This window comes from Prionailurus viverrinus, chromosome B4 (genome assembly GCF_022837055.1).
Source record: "Prionailurus viverrinus isolate Anna chromosome B4, UM_Priviv_1.0, whole genome shotgun sequence".
NCBI lineage: Eukaryota > Metazoa > Chordata > Mammalia > Carnivora > Felidae > Prionailurus > Prionailurus viverrinus.
The window spans coordinates 24,611,858-24,630,362 of NC_062567.1; the positions used below are offsets into that span (position 1 = coordinate 24,611,858).

Here is an 18,505-nt window from a genome sequence, read left to right on the forward strand (position 1 = left end):
GAGTTAGCGGCCGGGAGGCTCCAGTCCAGGCCGCAATCTGGGTCAGGTGCGGGGTTAAGCGCTTCTGGCGACGGCATTACGGCTCTGGAGAAGTCTGACAGTTTATTGCACTAGGAAGTTCCTCGTGCACCATGGGAGCAGGACGGCAGGGCAAGTTAAGAGAGCCCCTTGTTTTCCCGGAGGTTGCGGGAACTTCTGCAAACCGAGCCTGTGCACAAGTACTGTCACGGAAAGGGCCTGGGCGGCATCTCCACCACGCCCCCGAAGTTCGGGGCGCCTGAGGGACAGGAGGAGGTGCTGCTGAAGAGAAGCCCAGAGCACTCTGGCCGAGGTGAAACCCTACCCCCCCAAGTAATCAATGGGTAGAATTCACATGCTTTCTTATCTTATCTGCCTCCACCCCCTTGTGTTGTAAGGAAAGGGCAGGAACTGGTTTTTACACAGTGCCTAACTGATGAGAGAATCTTCACACACACTTTGGAAGGATCTTCACCATTCTCTTTGCAGCCTCACAACCTCCTCCTCCGAGGCGTTAGAATTGGATAGACTTTCTACCTATTGCTGGCTTTGTTAGGGCCAGCACCTCAACTAAACCAGCTCTTGGAGTTTAAGGTATATGACCACAAACAACTAAGGCTTCTTCCAAAACCTTTAGGATTGTCTGACAACTGCAGAGTCAGAAATAGCTGTCCTCTGCATTAGATGGTGTCTCAGGAGGCAGGTGGTCCTGAGGCGGGAGCTCCGCTTGGCATGAATCTCTGTTTCCAGGAGCTCTATCTACCTACCCTGTTTGAGAGGTGTGACTTCACCACTGGGCTGGATATTGTGTGTAAAATTAAGTCTGCCTTGGAAATATGGCCAACCTTAATTAACTGCCTAATGAGTTAAAACTCAGATGGCTTTTAGGCGTCTAACAGCATGGTTTGATATGCACACGGTTTATGCATCATTGAGCTCAAGTTTGTAATATGGGATGCTGGTATTGCCTTGAATGCACTTACATATTGCCTTAAAGAAAGATGTTGTTTTAAGCGCCTGTGACTCAGAACATCCTAGGGCAGTGGCAGTTGTGGAGTCGACAAGGCATGATGATTAAGGGCAAGCGTCTGAAGTCACAATGGCAGGCTTCAAATGCCACCTCCACCATTTATAGCTTTGTAATATTTGGCAAGTTGCTCAGCCTTTCTGAACTTCATTTTCCTCTTCTAAGACGGGGATAATAAAAACACCTCCTGGTTCGAAGCTATGAGGGTTAATTTGATAATCCATATACTGTACTTAGCACAGAGTCTAGCACATGGTAGCTGCTCAACAGATACTAAGTAATAACCACGATGTTTAAGAACAGAATCTTTCTTTCTTCCCCTGTCTCCTCCAAAGAGGTAAAATGGTTATTTGCCTTGAACTCAGTATTCGTCTTAGTTAATACTGCAGTTCAGTGCAGTTAGTGATTCCTCTTTTGGAATCAGCAGCTGGGGGTGGGGTTGGTAGCAATGGAAAATTTTGTCTAGTTGCCCAAGGAATTTACAAGGGGCTCCGGAACTACAGGGCTTTCTTCCTAATTTTACCACTGTATAATTTTGTGGTCAGCCCTCTGGCCATTTATCTTTCCTTTCAATTTGAAGCCAGTATCCTAATGGCCAGGATAACAGGACTTAAGGAAAAGAAACACACTCAAAACCAAACACACTGGAGCAAAGGAGGCAACCATTCTCATTGCTCATCCACGAGCCTTTTATAACACTAAAGAAAAATATCCGCTTCTGTGAAACTTGTGCTGGGCCAGTCTTGGCAAGAGGGAACATTTCCTTGGAAAACAGAGTATTTTTTTGGAGTCTGTTTAGAGGTGAGGCACCAGATTGGTAGAGAAGGGAGGAGAGTTTGAGATAACTTCTCAAACATTTGCTCAAATATGGCAAATGAAGCATGATCTGAAAATGGTCAAACTAACTTGGAAACTGACACAGAGGTAAGGAGGCCATGCTCAGGCCCAACAACCAGTGAACGATCAGTATTACTATTTCCTATGATAACCACCACCGCCCCCCCAAAGCTTTACACTTAGAAGATATAAGTGGAAAAATAGTTTTTTATGTCAAGTTGGTTTTGAAAGACCTCTTTGCTGTTGCTATTTCATGGTTGTTGATTTTGCTTGTGCATGTATCTGGTAAACAGTTAATCATGGGCAAAAGCACCAGAAACCTTATAATGTCATCAAACACCACCCTCCTGTGAAAGTGGTTGCCAAGAAGTGCATAGGTCTGGGGTCCAGGGAGGGTTTGCCATTTAAAGCATTAGAGAGGCTTTACCTTTGGGTTTGAAGCGCAGCTTTCTCCCACACTGGAAAACGAGGAGCTGTGTGTGTGTAACCAAGAGACAGCACGCAAAGGGTTAGGAGCAAGGTTTCCGCTTTTGTGCATCTTACTCCATTTGTAGCCACTTGTTGTGGCCCCGGCTGCAAAGAAAGACGCAGCTGCGGGGCATGCGCCAGACCTGCCCTGGGCTGTCGCTTCCATTGTACGGAGATGAACAGGCAGCGTGTTATTTTGGATCACATAGCAGCTTGCTCAAAAGCATCTTGCATTCCCCAGCTGTTTCACAACTTCTACGCATATGGGAGAGAACTTACCAGCTGCTGGGGCAACTGTACTTACATTTGCTGCTTTTGTGCAGTAACCAAGGAAGGTAAAAATCCAGACGCCTTTGTTAAACTGTAGCCATTGTCAATAGTCTTACTTGTTTCTGTTAGGTCAATGTTATTCTAGATACAGTCTTTCAGGGGAGAAGGTTTACAAGGAAATGTCAGAATTAACATTTTTTTTTCTTTTCTGAATACATTTTTTCCAGGGATCCCCAGCCTGTACAGTTTTTTTCATACTTAAAACCACACTGCTTTTGTATTTCACGGACTGACAAAGGAATGGGTCTGATATTAAAATTGTTTTTTTTAACTGACATCTGAATCGGGCTTTAATTGTATACGTTTTCCTTTGCAGGAAGTACATGAGAAAGACAAGGTGTATTCAGACAGGGCTTTTGTGTTTTCAGAAGATTAGGTTATTTTGCATTTGCTAGAGCTGGAAGGTGCTTTGCCCACATCCCTCATCTTATGCATGAGAAAACTCGAGTTTCCGAGAAGTTATTACTTATCCAAGATGATTTGGCTCTTTGGTTTAATTCAGCAAATCTTGTGTTGCGTGTTTACAACGTGGCAGGCCTAGAGAACCTATAAAGATGACTAAGGGCTTGAGCCCAGCCTGGGATGGATTCACAGGTCAGAAACAACAGGTGGAAACCCATGCTTGTAGTGGAGGCAGCATCATTTTTTGTGAAGGTACCTCTTCGGGCACCGTTTTGTGTAATCATGTCGGTGTTGTAATCCTGGCAGCTCAGATAAAGCCAGAGTAGCCAGCTGACCATCTAAAATAGAGAAGGAGAGTCTGTGTGCAGGTAGATGGAATTGGCATTCTATGGTTTATGCATTTGGAGTACGTGTACTAGAGGGGGAAAGCCTTGGGCCCGTGGAGAGAGTCCCCTGACTGCTGCTCACTACTCAGAAGCCTTCTGCCCTCCTAATCACTGTGCATGGAAGTGAATAAATGCTCTGTAGGAGCAGCGGCATAAATCACAACGCTTTATTAGGATCAGTCAGCTGCAATCCCTTTGTTCTATAAAAAGGTTATAAAATAAACCACAATCACTTGGACATGTATAAAACCCAGACTGAAGCTCATCTAACTCTTAGGGGCTCTTGCACTGGAAACCGCTGCTGCTTCAGATCCCTGAGCGACTCATAGTTGCTGAGTTAGACCCATAGTTCTAAGCCCTTAATCCCCCTGGTGCTCCATTTACACGGCCACGCATCTTTCACTTGGTCCCTTTTCACAGCAGTGTTCCATTTGTGCAGTGTTTCTATTTTCAGTTGGTGTTACTGCCATTTGCATTTGTGATTTTCAAGAGCTTTGTTTGGTTCCCAGGGCTGATGGCCAAGGGGCTTTGTATTGCAGAAGAGGAAACTGAGGCTCAGCCACTGAGGGCCTTACCTGGGCTGGAATTAGAACGAACATCTCCTGACTCACAACTCGGTGCTCTCACTGGCTGAGTCCTGGAAGGATCAACTAGTGCCAAGCTAGAGGTTGACTCACCCCCTTCCTGAGGCTTCCTTGTACGACTCCCAACTACCATGGTCCTCGCTGGGGTGTTCACTGGATTCTTTCCCTGGGGTGACTCTCTTCCTCATTACATTTCGTTGCGCGTTGTAATTGTTCTTATCATACTGTGTTTTTAAGTCTTGGGTCTCAAGTGCAGTTGGGAGCTTTCTAACACACACATTCCTCTTTCCTGTCACTCATATTCACACACACACACACACACACACACACACACACACACAGAGGCACAGCATGGCTGTTGGACCCATTAGCCCTTCTTCAACCAGCTCAGCGCCTTTCAGAAGATGACTTTGTATTTGCTGTATCCAGATGTTTATTCCTGTTCGATGGTGTGGAGCGCTACACCGTTCCCGCTGGCTGTCCGATACCAATGGATGCTCATAGTTAACCTGTCTGGTCTTTTCTATAAGGGGCCTGTTGGAAAATGAGCCATCGCCCCTTGGGAATGGTGACCATGCTGTCCCTTCAGCGTTGGGCTCCTTAGAGGTTACAAACAACAGCTCTCTCCCTGTAGGAGGAAGAAGGTGATGAACTTAGAAGGGCTTCTCCTATGAAGGAACTTCTCTAGTTTTTCTTGTGTGGCCACAGGCCTGCTCCCCACGCCCATCCCAACAGCTCAGCCCCCAAACTTGGGCAGCTTTGTCCTCCTCTCGGACCCTTTGTTTTCTCTCTGATACACTGCCCCTCCTGCTCCCGCTCGGTGGCTGCCGCCCAGCCACCTCCTGGCAGTCCTTGGTTTCAAGTGTCTCAGGGACACTTCGCCTTGGATGCCCTTATCTCCATCTGTCATTGGTGTTTAATTGCTTCCCCCCACCATCCAGCCTGCTCCTTGACACAGGGGAAGCTCTCCTTTCTGATGACTCCTGTCAGATTTTCCTCTGGCTGATCAGGCTGCCCCATTTTGGCTCCTCTGTGCGCTGCCCCTTTGTGTCTGCATTTCCCCGGGGTTTCCAGGACGCGTCTTTGTCTCTCTCTTGGGGCTGCCCTGCTCTTTCTTTCTCTCTTCTCCCTGTTTTTTCTTTTACCCTCTCAATTTTTTATAGAGGTAGGATTGACACACAACCTTACCTTAGTGTCAGGTGTATGACGCAATGATTCAGTATCTGTATATATTACGTGATGACCACAGTGCGTCTAGTTAATATCCACCCCCCGCACATAATTACAGAATTTTTTTTCTTAAAAATTTTTAATGTTTTATTTATTATTTTTGAGAGAGAGAGAGAGTGTGTGACCTGAGGAGGGATAGAGAGTGGGGGTAGGAGGACAGAGGATCCAAAGCAGGGTCTGCGTTGAGAGCACAGAGCCCGATGTGGGGCTCAAACTAAAGAACCGTGAGGTCATGACCTTAGCCCAAGTCAGACTACTGAGCTACCCAGGCGCCCCCAGAATTATTTTTTACTTGTGATGAGAACTTTCAGGATTTACTCTCTAAGCAACTTTCTTCCCCTTTTTTGGCAGTGCTTCCTGAGAAGTATATTCCTTCTTCCTATTTGTTTCTCTTGGTCTGCAGGTTCTTTCTCCTGCCCCTGTCACGAGCCAGTCCTGCTTGGCTGTCAACTGCATCAGGTAGAATAATCGCATCAAATATACTTTTTTTTTTTTTAATTTTCTTAATGTTTATTTATTTTTGAGAGAAACAGACAGAGCGTGAGCGGGGGAGGGGTAGAGAGAGAGGGAGACACAGAATCCAAAGCGGGCTCCAGGCTCTGAGCTGTCATTACAGAGCCTGACGTGGGGCTTGAACCCACGGACCGCGAGATCATGACCGGAGCCGAAGTCGGAAGCCTAACCAACTGAGCCCCACAGGTGCCCCAATCATCAAATACACTCTTATCACAGTTTTTACTTAGAGGCAACTTTGCCTTTAAAAAAATGATTCTTTGGAATTGAAACTTGGAAACCCCAGTTTTGAAACTGGTCAGGTCAGGGCATTTCAAAGGCCGGAACTTTGGAGAAAACAGCTTGAAATTTATTTTGGCTTTTATTTCCCATGGCAGGACCTTGAAAGTAACTGAAACATGGGCTTGTTTTTGGATATACTTTCCCTTGCAAATGGAAATTGCTCATACACAGAGCAGAATTAATGTTTCCTTTTTTTTTTTTTTTCCAAATTACATTTCTGAAAGATCTTGGAAGGTATTTTGTGCTTTGTGGCCAGTGTGGCTTGTGTGTCAGTCATGGGCGTATCAAGACTGTGCTGGGCCTTTTATTCTAGAGGCTCCTCGGGTATTTTCTAGTAGTGATTCCATGTCCATGAAAATATGCTAGAGAGTACGTCTGAGGAGAGTTCCTTGATTTAGGAACCTAGCTTTCTCCCTAAAGCTATGAACAAGGAGGGCTGTCCTCAGAGTGAGGAATGGAGCAGATTGGCTGCTCGGAAGCAGTGGGAGAGGATGTTCTTGCCCTGCCTTGAGCCAGAGCTGCGGGGATAACATGGCTGGTGTTTGGCCTCAGCAGGCTGGCTTCTGCTTGGCCGAGCTGGCCGTGAGCTCTGGAGTTCTCCAGCCTGATACTTGCTCACTGCAGGGAAATTGCTCTTTCTCTGAATGTGTGTGTGCGTGTGTGTATGTGCTAACAACTTACTTTTTATTTCCTCTTGTCCTCCTTCTTGAACATTCTGAAAACAGTGAAAGGATGCTTACCCGGGCCAAAGTGGAGTTTGGTTCTAGAACTTCCCAATTAAAAAGGAGCACCGTTGTCTTGCCCCAGTAGATATGGGAGCCTGTTTAAAGACCTGGGATGGGAGCTTGTGTTAGTACAGACCATAACTCACCCAGACTGGGGGATCTTTGTCTCAGCAGCGTTGTGTAGTTGGTGTTACAGCAGAATCCCGACGTGCTCAGCAGGTTCAGTTCACCTGGACAAGTTAGCCATCTAGGACAACATCAGGACAAAGGCATTTAATACTGGAATCCCATGGAAATAAACACTGAGAGTAACCTAAAAGTCTGTCCATTCCTTCGCTTGTTTGTTCAGCAGACATTGGTTAACCTCATAGTGGTGTGCGTGTGTGTGCACATGCGCACACACACACACACGTGCATATGTACGTGCTCAGTATTGAGAATATAGGGTGAGTCAATCCTGCCCTCCCAGGACTTACAATCTGGGGATGCATTTGTAAGCACAAAAGCACAGGGAAGTGTCATAGGCGTTGCGATGGGTGAACAGTCCGGGTGCAAGGGACACACAAAAGACGCGGGGGGCGGGGTGGGGACGCTACTGCAGCTGAGTCACGGACTGGCTGCACCACATACCAGGCCCTGCACTGAGGGCTTGACCTGCTTTACCTCTCTTCATCAGCGCAGTCTTAGAAGTGGAAGCCCTGGGGACTAGGTCTCTCGAAGGGGGTAAGACAGCACGTAGGCAGGAAGTAGTAGAGTCTGGGTTTGAACTCAGATCCAAGGTTCTAAGCCTCATGCAGTAGATGAGAGAATGTATCAGTATCTTCCCGGGTTTACTTTTTTCCCTCTCCGTCCATCTCCAACGCTTTTTGTCATGAAGGGAGAAGGAAGCCTGGAGAACCGTTTTGTAAAAGGATGTGCAGTGGGGGTCTAGGCTCCCCACAAGCACACAAAGGATATACTATGGGGATCCAGTTTAGAGAGTTACTCTGAGTCTGTAATTATGCAGTCGCTCAGAGTATCCTTTTTATATTCAGTGTTTTGCCAACTGTATTTCTAAAGAGGCTTTCTTTTCCCTTGGCCAAGCTTTGCAGAAACTGGCTGCCAGGCTTATTGTCACCCAGGAGGGACCGTACCCCACAGCTCCCCACCTCTTCTTGGTGCTGGGCGTCATGGCCAACAGCCTCTGCTTTCTGCCTTGCTGTTCTCGGCTGTGTTTGGGTGAGGAAAGTGGTTCTATTTCAGGCCTGCTGAAGGAAAGAGTACTTTCCTCACGACGAAGCAGAAACATACCAGTGCATGGCGTGCAGGCTCTCAGAAGTCTTGTCTACAAGTCAGCGTGGGGTAGGCTGCCTGGCTCTTATCTCCCCTTTTCTGCCTTTTAAGGACTACAAGTCTGTGTTTCTGATAAAGCCTCGTTGTGATCGTGAGAATACTCGTTGGGCAGGTGGAGGAAACCTACCACTCTTGAAAGAAAGGAGAAGCTCAAAAGGGAAGTTGGTTCCTGCCCTCTCGAGAGTCTGTGAGGACAACGGGCAGTCTCCTTTAGAGTGAATCACTCTGGGGCTCAAGAAGAAATTTTGGCAAGCACAGTCTGCTTTAGGGCAACGTCTATACGTCCAATTTCAGATGTAGCTCTTGATGGCAGTGCAAGTGGAAAGACAGAACTCTGTCCTTGAACCGTGTGTCAGAATGAGGAAATTGCGTGCTTGAATATTTGGAAGTAAACATGCTTAAAAAAAAACAAAAGCTGCAATTTTTTAGTCTACTAGATTTCAAAAGCTCTAAGAATAAGGCAAAGAACCCATATTCCTAGAAAAATTGATAGACCCTGACCTCAAGCATAGAGACAACTCACTTCAAGCATTGTTAGACTAGTTCTTCCTACAAATGAATTTGATATAAGACTTTTAAATTCTGACCCCCAAATTATCCAGTTGTCTGTTGAAAAAGTCTCAATCATCATATACTTCTGACATTGAGTTTCCGGGAAAAAGAAAAATACCATATGCTTGACAAGAAAATGATATGGTAGAAACATGTTTTGGTTGATTATTTATGTAAACCCAACATATGTGTGTGTGTGTTTAAAAACACAAACTTCCTCATCACTTTTTTTTTATTTTTATTTATTTTTTGACAGAGAGAGAGAGAAAGAGAGAGAGAGAGAGCATGAGTGGGGAGGGACAGAGAGAGAGGGAGACCCAGAATCCGAAGCAGGCTCCAGACTCCGAGCTGTCAGCACAGAGCCCGGCGTGGGGCTCGAACTCACAGACCACGAGGTCATGACCTGAGCTGAAGTCAGACGCTCAACCTCCTGAGCCACCCAGGTGTCCCCCTCATCACTTTTTAAAAAAAACTAAAAGCTTTCTTTCACTGTGTGGCATTTTTTTTTTGCTATACTTGGTTCTCATAGTGCTGGAAGAAAACACAAATTGGTTATAGCAGGCAGTGAAAGCACTTTACTATTCTTTTTCCCATGAACAAATTAGTTCCATCTCTAGTGTCTAGGCTTCTTAAAAACAAACAAACAACAAAAACAACAGCAACAACAACCAAAAAAACTACCTTCGAGGAAACTGCAAACTTACTGTGGAGCGAACGCTCACTTCCATTCTGAACACAGATCCTGGTTCGAGGTTCAAATAGTATCTCATTGTGAAACTACCAGCACTGATAAGCCCACTCCTACTTCACACACTCCGTGGCCATGGTCCCCGACACACATGGTCTTCTCCGTCACTTCCCATTTCAGCTAGACGTTGGCTTTCAAAAGTTAAGTGCTATTTTTAAATAACCACCACCCACCCCGTTTTCTCCTCCCAAGTTTTTTATCCTCTTTGGTTGGCAAATGCACATGGGGTTGCTGATGGCTACCTAAGAATGGCTTTTCTGTTTCATCTCGTATTTTCCAGTTGGTTTTCCCATGGTTATCAATTCTTGGGACAGTGGGGAAGAGTTAATGAGCTGTGGGAGAGCTGCCTCCATTGTAGTTGGTCATTATCCGTACCAAGTATAGTAAACCTGAGGATGCCTGCCTGCGGGTTTAATGGTTTTTTTTTTTTTTCATTTCCATGTAGATGGGAGAGCGGAGACAGCTTAAAAGTTGGATAGTATGACAGAGTTTTTCGCGCTCAAGATCTTTTTTTCTAGGATTATTACTCCCTGAAGTTTCCATTCAGAGTCTGGTAGGACATACAGCTCTTGCTAAGAGTCAAGTGTTCTTAACAGCGAATCTGGAAGTTTCAGTTAAAGTACTATGAAAATGAGTGATCGTGAATAATCGTCACTTAAGTGTAAGAGATGCTTATTCAAGTTTATAAATATTTCTGACCACTATTATGGGCAGGAGACTGCGCTTGGCACTTTCACATGACTCGTGTCATAATCACAACCACCATGTGAAGTAGGTAGTGTTACTTGCATTGTATAGATGAGCAGTTTTGAGGCTCATGGAGGTACAATGACTGGGTGAAATCATTTGTCTAGTGGGTAACCGGATTGAGATTTAAATATGGATCTCCCAACTCTAAGGTCGCATTTACTTTCCAGTACACAGAACCAGTACATACACGGTAGTTGAATCACAGTAAAGGTCACACATATAACTGGGGATTCCAGAAGTGCAAACTTGATGCTAACGTAGTAAAATATTAAGAATAAAGCTATCACATTAGGGCTGGAGTTTTTAGTCCCTTAGTCCACGTTGGGTTTGGACTGCTTTTTGGTAAAGATACCGATTATTCTGGTTTTGTGTCCAACTCATTGTGAAAACTGATTGCTGTTGTGGTTTTAATGTATGCCTCTTCCAAAGGCCACCGCCACTCTGTGTTTGTTACTGTCTAGCTCTATTGAATAGAATGTTGCCACTCTTTTCTTAACTTTCCGGTAAGGTTTTTTGGGGGAGAGTTTGGGCCAGTATTAAGCCAGAATTTCTTAACTCCTGGGGCTTCATGATATAGTTTTGGATAAGTTCCTCAAACTTTTTCTTTTGCCACATTTCTATATTACTCACAGAGAAAACTTTTAAGTAGTAGTTTGGGAAAATTTTGAGTTAAAAAAAAAAAACAACAACTCATAGTTGCTGTCATCATATTGCAGTGCATAAACCTAAAAAGGAGAAAAAACTAGTAGCTTGATGTTTAACAGTTTTCCCCCCTCCATTTACCTCTTAATTTTCTATATTAATAGGAGGAATCATGACCATGATCATTGGAAATACTACTTTGCACTTATGTATGCTTTATGATTTCACACACGTCTCCTTTTAGTTCTTTTTGCACTCTATAAGATGAACAGAGGTTGCTTCTTATCTTTCTTTTATAGATGAGAAAATAAAGGCTCACAAAGAAATCTGTTCTATTCAAGATGATAAAGGGAGCAGATAACAGGGCCTGGCCTAGAAACCAGGTCTTCTGATTCCTATCCCTCTTTTTATCACTCTTAATTTCGGCCAATAACAAGTGATAGAATTTTTTAATGGGATTGAAAAAAAATTAAATGTGTCATGTTTACTTCTGATACATTTGTCACTATTTGAAACTTTGTTATAAAGGTGTCCCACTCAGCCTTTCTCTGTTAATCCGTTATGAGATGTAAGGCCAAGGGATGTTGCAAGAAGGAAAATTATCACCATAAATAAAGTAAAACTCTTCACTGAGGGTTAGAAGGGAAAGTATTGGCTTGTCGAATGGTGTCTCAGAATTTTCAGCGATCACAACAGAGATGCTGGCATACTTTGCTGTTGAGTATCTTCACCTTCCCTATCCTTACTTGGATTATTCAAGCAGAAGTGCTGGAAAGCCCAGCTCGCCCCAGGACTGGTGACTAGTCAGTACTGACTGACTAGTCAGTATGGTAGAAAAGGTAGGAAAGGCATGTGTCATTGAGTGTGTATTCTGTGTTAGGCTAACTTTTGGCTAAGCGGTGTCTACACAGTATCTCACAAGCTCTTAGTGTAATCCTGTAGATGAGTGCCTTAAATGTCAAGGAGTTTAAATCTAAGTGGAGGAGCTCATGTTATTTCTGGGTCTATAAGATGAAAAAGTTCAGAGTCTTTCAACTCTACCATTTCAAATTCTATGGTTTATTTTTCAAGATTAGCTTTCCTGGAAATACCTTCTCTAACTCCTGCTTAGCCTAGAAGTCAGACGAAAGAGCACTGGTTATGATGATACCAGTAGGAAGCCAAAAGAAAAATTTACCAGAAATTGACTTGAACATGAACTGCCTACCTGTGAAGAGTAGTGTAGAACAGTATTTCTCAGGCTTTAGTATGCCTTCCGATCACTGGGGGGATCTCGTTCAAATATTTATGTATTAACTGATTTTTCTGTCTACTTCTCTTATTAAATATTAACACACCAGTATTGGAATATATGACTGTTCTTATGAATTTGTCTTTCTCCTTGCTGTTCTATCCTTTTTTGCTTCCTGTATTTGGAAGCATAGCTGTTAAGGTAAATAGATGTTTAGGATTGTTATATCATCTTGATGAACTGGGCACTTTATCATTATGAAATGACCTTTTTAAAAAACAGGTGATAATCTTTGCTCCAGAATCTCCCATTTGATATTAATGAAGCCATTTCAGTTTTCTTTAGATGGATGTTATCATTGTATGTCATTTTCCATCCTTTTACTTTTAACCTGTTTTTCTTCATATTTCACTTCTTGTAGGCAGTGTGTAATTGACTCTTACTTTTGTTTCCAATATGACAATATCTGTTCTCTATTTGTCCCATCCTATATTCTCTTTGTCTGTTTCCTGCCTTCTTTTGGATTATTTGAGCATTTCTTATGATTCCATTTCCTCTTCTTGGGTGGGTTGCTAGCTATATATCTGTTTAGTTATTTTAGTGGTTGCTTTAGGGTTTATAGTCTACATCTTTACCTTACCACAGTCTATGCTTAAGGGATGTTAAACTCCTTCACATATAAGAACTTGACAATAGTATACTTCCATCTTGGCCTTATATTACCATTGTCATGTATTTTACTTCTGCATATTATTATTGACTACACATAAATTGTTATTTTTGTTTTAGAAGTCACTTCTGTTTGAATGATATATAGATAATAAAAAAAATTATATATTTACTTAATTGCTATGTCCTGTGTTCTTCATTCCTTTGTTATCCATATTTTTACAAGATGTCTTATTTTTTTCCCTGCTCAAAAGGGCTTCCTTTAACATTTCAAAAGGGCTTCCTCAAAAGGATTGCTGTTGATAAGCTCTTTTCACTTTTATATGTCCAGTAAAGTTCATACTTACCCATATTTTTGAAAGATATTTTTGCTGGGTATGGAATTCTAGATTGTCAGGGTTCTTTTTTCCTTTTCTTGTCTTTAAAAAATATTGTTTAATGTTTTATTTATTTTTTAGAGAGAGAGTGCAAGTGGAGGAGGGACAGAGAGGCAGGGGGGCAGAAGGTCTGAAGTGGGCTACGCTCTGAGAGCGGCAAGGCTAATGTGGGGCATGAACTCACAAACTGCAAGATCATGACCTGAGCTGAAGTCAGATCCTCACCCGACTGAGCCACCCAGGTGCCCTGGGGTTCTTTTTTTCAATTCTTTAAAGATGTTGCTTCACTGTCTTGTCATTTGCATCTTTTTTGGCATGAAATCAGCTGTCGTCCTCATCTTTGTTCCTCATTGAAGCATTCTTTTTCTGCAGTTGCTTTTAAGGTTTCTTTTGAATGGCTGGTTTTGAGCAATTTGATTTATGTTGTGCCTTAGTGTTTTTTTCTTCACGTTTCCTGTGTTTGGGGTTAGTCAGGCTCCTTGCTTCTTTGGTTTATATTTTTATTAAGTTTGGAACATTTTCAGTCATTTTTCTTCAAATATTATTTTCTATCCCTCCCCTCGCCTATGAAGATTCCAATTACATATATATTAAGTTGCTAGAGCTATCTCTATAACTTATTCATGCTCTATTTTTTAAATTATTTTTTGTTTGTTTTTTATTTTGGATGTTTCTATGGCTATGTCTTAAGGTTCAGTTCTTTTGTATGTGATGTGTATCTGCCATTAATTTCATCTAGTGATTTTCATGTCACACATTATAGGTTTCATCTCTAGTAATTGGATTTGTGTTTTTGTATATTCATGTCTCTACTTAAAATCAGGAATACCTGTCCTTGTCTGCTAATTCTAATACCTATCTTAATTCTGAGTCAGTTTCAATTGATTGATATTTCTCCTCACTATGGGTTGGATTTTCTTCCTTCTTTGCATGCTTGGAAATTTTTGATTGAAAGCTAGACATTGTGAGTTTATCTTCTTGGGTGCTAGATATTTTTGTATTAATCAAAATATTCTTGTGTTTTGTCTCGGGACATAGCTAAATTAAATGGAGACGATTCTTTTGTGTGTTGCTTTCTAAGGCTTGTTAGGTGGGACTGGAGCAATGTTCAGTCTAGGGCTAATTATTTGCCACTACAGAGGCAAGATCTTCCCAAGTACTGAATGTCCCCGAACAAAATGTCTGTTTGGTGGAAACAGGTACTGTTCTTGGCCCTGTGTGAGCACCAGACAGTGTTACCGCTAATCCTTTCTGGTATTTTTTCCCCTAGCCACAGATAATTTGCTCACACACACATGCATTGATCAGCTGAATACTCAAAGGTGACTCTTTGAGGATTCTGAAATTCTCTATGTTAAACTCCCTCTGTCCTCGAAATTCTTTGTCCCCCCAGGCTCTCAGCTCTGTATCCTCAACTTAAGGAGTCACTGGGCTCTTCCTGTGTTCTCCCCTCCCATGTTTTGCCCAGAAAATCCCTTAAGACAATAAGCTGAGACAATCATAGGCTCACTTTATTTACTTTCTGATGTCTTGTCTCCTGAAAAGCATTGTTTCACATCTTTTCTTTATTTCCCTTTTTTAAATGTTTATCTATTTTTGAGAAGGGGGGGAAGGAACAGAGATAGAGGGAGAGGGAAAATCTTAGGCAAACTCCATGCTAACCACAGAGCTCCATGCAGGGCTCAGTCTCATGACCGTGAGATCATGACCTGAGCCAAAAATCAAGAGTCAGACACTTAACTGACTGAGCCATCCAGGTGCCCCATTCTATCTTTCTTTTGTTGCTTGGGCAAAAGCATAAATCTGTTTCCTATTACTTCATCTTAGCCAAACCTGGGATTTTAAATAAAATTCCAATTCTGTTCAGTAGGTTTTGGCTAGGGCCTGAGAGTGTGTATTTCTAAGAAACTTTCCAATGATATTGATGCTTCTGGGAAAAGACTACTTGAGTAGCCAGAGTCTGTAACTATTCATCAGAAATATATGTGAGCTGGGGTGCCTGGGTGGTTCAATAGGTGACTTTGGCTCAGATCATGATCTCACAGCTCATGGGTTTAAGGCCTGCGTCGGGCTCTGAGCAGCTCAGAACCTGGAGCCTGTTTTGGATTCTGTGATTCCGTCTCTCTCTGTCCCTCCCCCACTTTTACTCTGTCTCTCTGTCTCTCAAAAATAAATAAATGTTAAAAATTTTTTTTTTAAAAAGAAATATAACGTGAGCCACATTATAATTTTAAATTTTCTAGTAGTCACGTTGAAAGAATTAAAAGAAACCAGGGGAAATTAATTTTAATAATATATTTTCCTTAACCTATTCACCCCAGATGTTATCATTTCAACATGTAATCAATATAAAAATATTTATGAGAATTTTTATTGCACTAAGTCTTATAATTTGGTGTGTATGTTAGTGTTATGGCAGATATAAATTCAGACACTACATTTTCATCTGAAATTCTTGGTTCCTATTTAGATTTCATAAAGTTCATAGTTGAAAAAGTGGATTTGTGTAACTAAGTCCCAAACATACTTAAGTTTTCCAAATAACTGAATCAAATGGCAAAAATCATTTTCCTTAAATAGTTGCGGTTTTAATTGACAAAATTAGCCCATGTGTTTTAGGAGAATTGATTTTATTTTTTGAAACAAAAGCTGATCAGTTTTAAAGCTATGTTTATTCAAATTATATAAATCATTAACTCATGCCAGCTCAGAATTGTTACCATTAAATTCAAAGGGATATTATAAAAATTAAAAATGAACTCTAAATTTATTAATCTCTTTAAAGTGTTCTTCAAATTTTTCTTATAGATTTTCTTTTTTTTTTATTTTTTTTTTTTATTTTTTCAAAATTTTTTTTTTCAATGTTTATTTATTTTTGGGACAGAGAGAGACAGAGCATGAACGGGGGAGGGGCAGAGAGAGAGGGAGACACAGAATCGGAAACAGGCTCCAGGCTCCGAGCCATCAGCCCAGAGCCTGACGCGGGGCTCGAACTCACGGAGCGCGAGATTGTGACCTGGCTGAAGTCGGACGCTTAACCGACTGCGCCACCCAGGCGCCCCTAGATTTTCAAGACTATGTAATTCTTTTGCTTAAATCTCTTCTGCATATTGGTACAAGTTAGAAAAATGTATAAAACCATTATTTTTTACTTGATTTATAAAAAGTATAAATTTTGATTTACATTTTCCTACTTGTTTGTCAAGATCATAAGTAGGCTTTTCCTTTTATTGGAACTTCTAATTTGGCTTTTTTTTATTAACGTTTTGTTTATTTTTGAGACAGAGCATGAACGGGGGAGGGGCAGAGAGAGAGGGAGACACAGAATCTGAAGCAGGCTCCAGGCTCTGAGCCATCAGCCCAGAGCCCGACACGGGGCTCGAACTCCCGGATCCTGAGATCGTGACCTGAGCTGAAGTCGGACGCTTAACCGACTGAGCCACTCAGATGGCCCTAATTTGGCTTGTTTATATGCAATGTGATATTTGTGAGAAAACGTAAATCACACTGCAATTTTTTTTGTATTAATTATCTGGCAAGATTTCTTTTGCTTAAAGAAAATCTTGAATTGGAGTTAACTGTAGGGTGAATCTTAGTAAGACTTTTCCATGACCCAACCAAAGATTTGCTTGAAAAGAACACATGATCGTTGACTTAATTATTTTCTATTTCTATCAGCCATTCTGTAAACTGGTGATAATTCATGGCATTTATGTGTAAATACTAAACAATTTTACCAACAATATCCAGGACAGTTTGCATAGGCTGTGTTTCAGAAAGCCAGCTACAAATTAATATCAAACAGTAGAATGAAGCATTAAGAGAAAAATACCAGTCTCTTATTTTAAAAGTTTAGTAAAACTAGATTTTTGACCCAACATAGAGCACTGTTACAAGAGAAGCTTTACATTTTCATATCTAGCTAAAATTCTTCTTTGACAGGTGTAAAAATTCAGAAGTATCTATGCCATGAGTTCAGCTTTTTTTTAGCGAGGAGTCAATAACATTGCTTTATAAATTGGAAGTCATTTTAGACAGAAGTGTACCCAAAGTATTAATTTGGCAGTGTCTCTTACATGGTATGACTCATCTAAAGCTACAGAAAACTTGTTGTGATTTTTCAATTTTGAATTTATCTTTGATACTATCAGAAAGATCTTGGATTCTATGGGCCGTTATTTTGTTACTTAATTTAAAATCTTTCACTTTTTATACAATATCTTTTTTTATATTTTCCTCATAATTTTCTAACAGAATTTCCGTAACTAAAACATTTTTTTAACCATCTCTCCATCTAAAAATATTTTTGTTTTTCTTTTATTTTGTTCCAGAATATGAGATGTTTGATAGCTGGCCAAAGTTACAAGCTCAAATTCTGTTAAAAATCATTAAAATTTTTTTTTGTTAGTCATTTAATTCTGACTTTAGGTGACTAGTCTCACCTAATTTAACTCCTTTTTGTCTGTTGAAAAGAAACTCAGCATCGTATTTGCTATGCCTTTGCTGAAATTGTCCTCTAATTGCTCAATTTCTGCTAAATTGTCTGTTTTATCATCTTCGATTTTTTGATGCAATAAACAGATATTTCATTTTTCTCTACCACAGCAGATTGCAGTTGGTACTGATCGTGACAGTTTTTATTTCTTCCAGTCTCTTTTTCCTCTTACTGTTTTTGTTGTAGTACTAACTTTTATATCTCCACTTGACTTTATATCAATAGTAAGACTTTGTCTTTAATTTGAAAATTTGACCTTATTTATTTTATAAACCTGAAAAATAAATTAATTATATATTTAATTAAAACCCCTGTTTTGATTTACTTACCAATTCCGAATTACATAATTATCACTGTAATGTGTGCCGTCTGCATAAAATATTCATATAAACACATCACAGTGTATAGCATCGTGTAGGAAAAAAAATCATTTAAACCGAATCGTCTTGTTAACACAATATGTCAAAACGTATCAGTGACCCGTTTCTGTGTAGCCTCATACACTTATACAGCAATATTGTTTTGAGCAATACAGCATTTAACGTGAAATGTGATCCTATTAAAGCAGTACATTTGTGCTTAATGGACAGACATTTTACACTACTTCAGTTTTGTTTTGTTTTGTTTTCTGTAGACATATTAATTAAAAGTTAAATGTAGTGGCGCCTGGGTGGCTCAGTCGGTTGGGCGACTGACTTCGGCTCAGGTCATGATCTCACAGCTCGTGAGTTCGAGCCCTGCATCGGGCTCTGTGCTGACAGCTCGGAGCCTGGAGCCTGCTTCTCAACACCTGGATGGATTCTCTCCTTTCTTGCCTCGCAGCTGCTTCTTCCTCATCAGGTCCCACAGCACCAGGAATTTTAGGAGGGTAGCAAAGGAAGTCTTGTATAATTAGTGGTCTCCAAAG

General features: G+C 41.3%; 1 protein-coding gene across 4 annotated transcripts in view; it reads left to right on the forward strand.

Moving 5' to 3' along the window:
* SVIL (supervillin) overlaps positions 1–18,505 on the forward strand; it is a 233,040-nt gene that overhangs the window by 2,361 nt on the left and 212,174 nt on the right. The gene's annotated exons all lie outside the window — the stretch shown is intronic.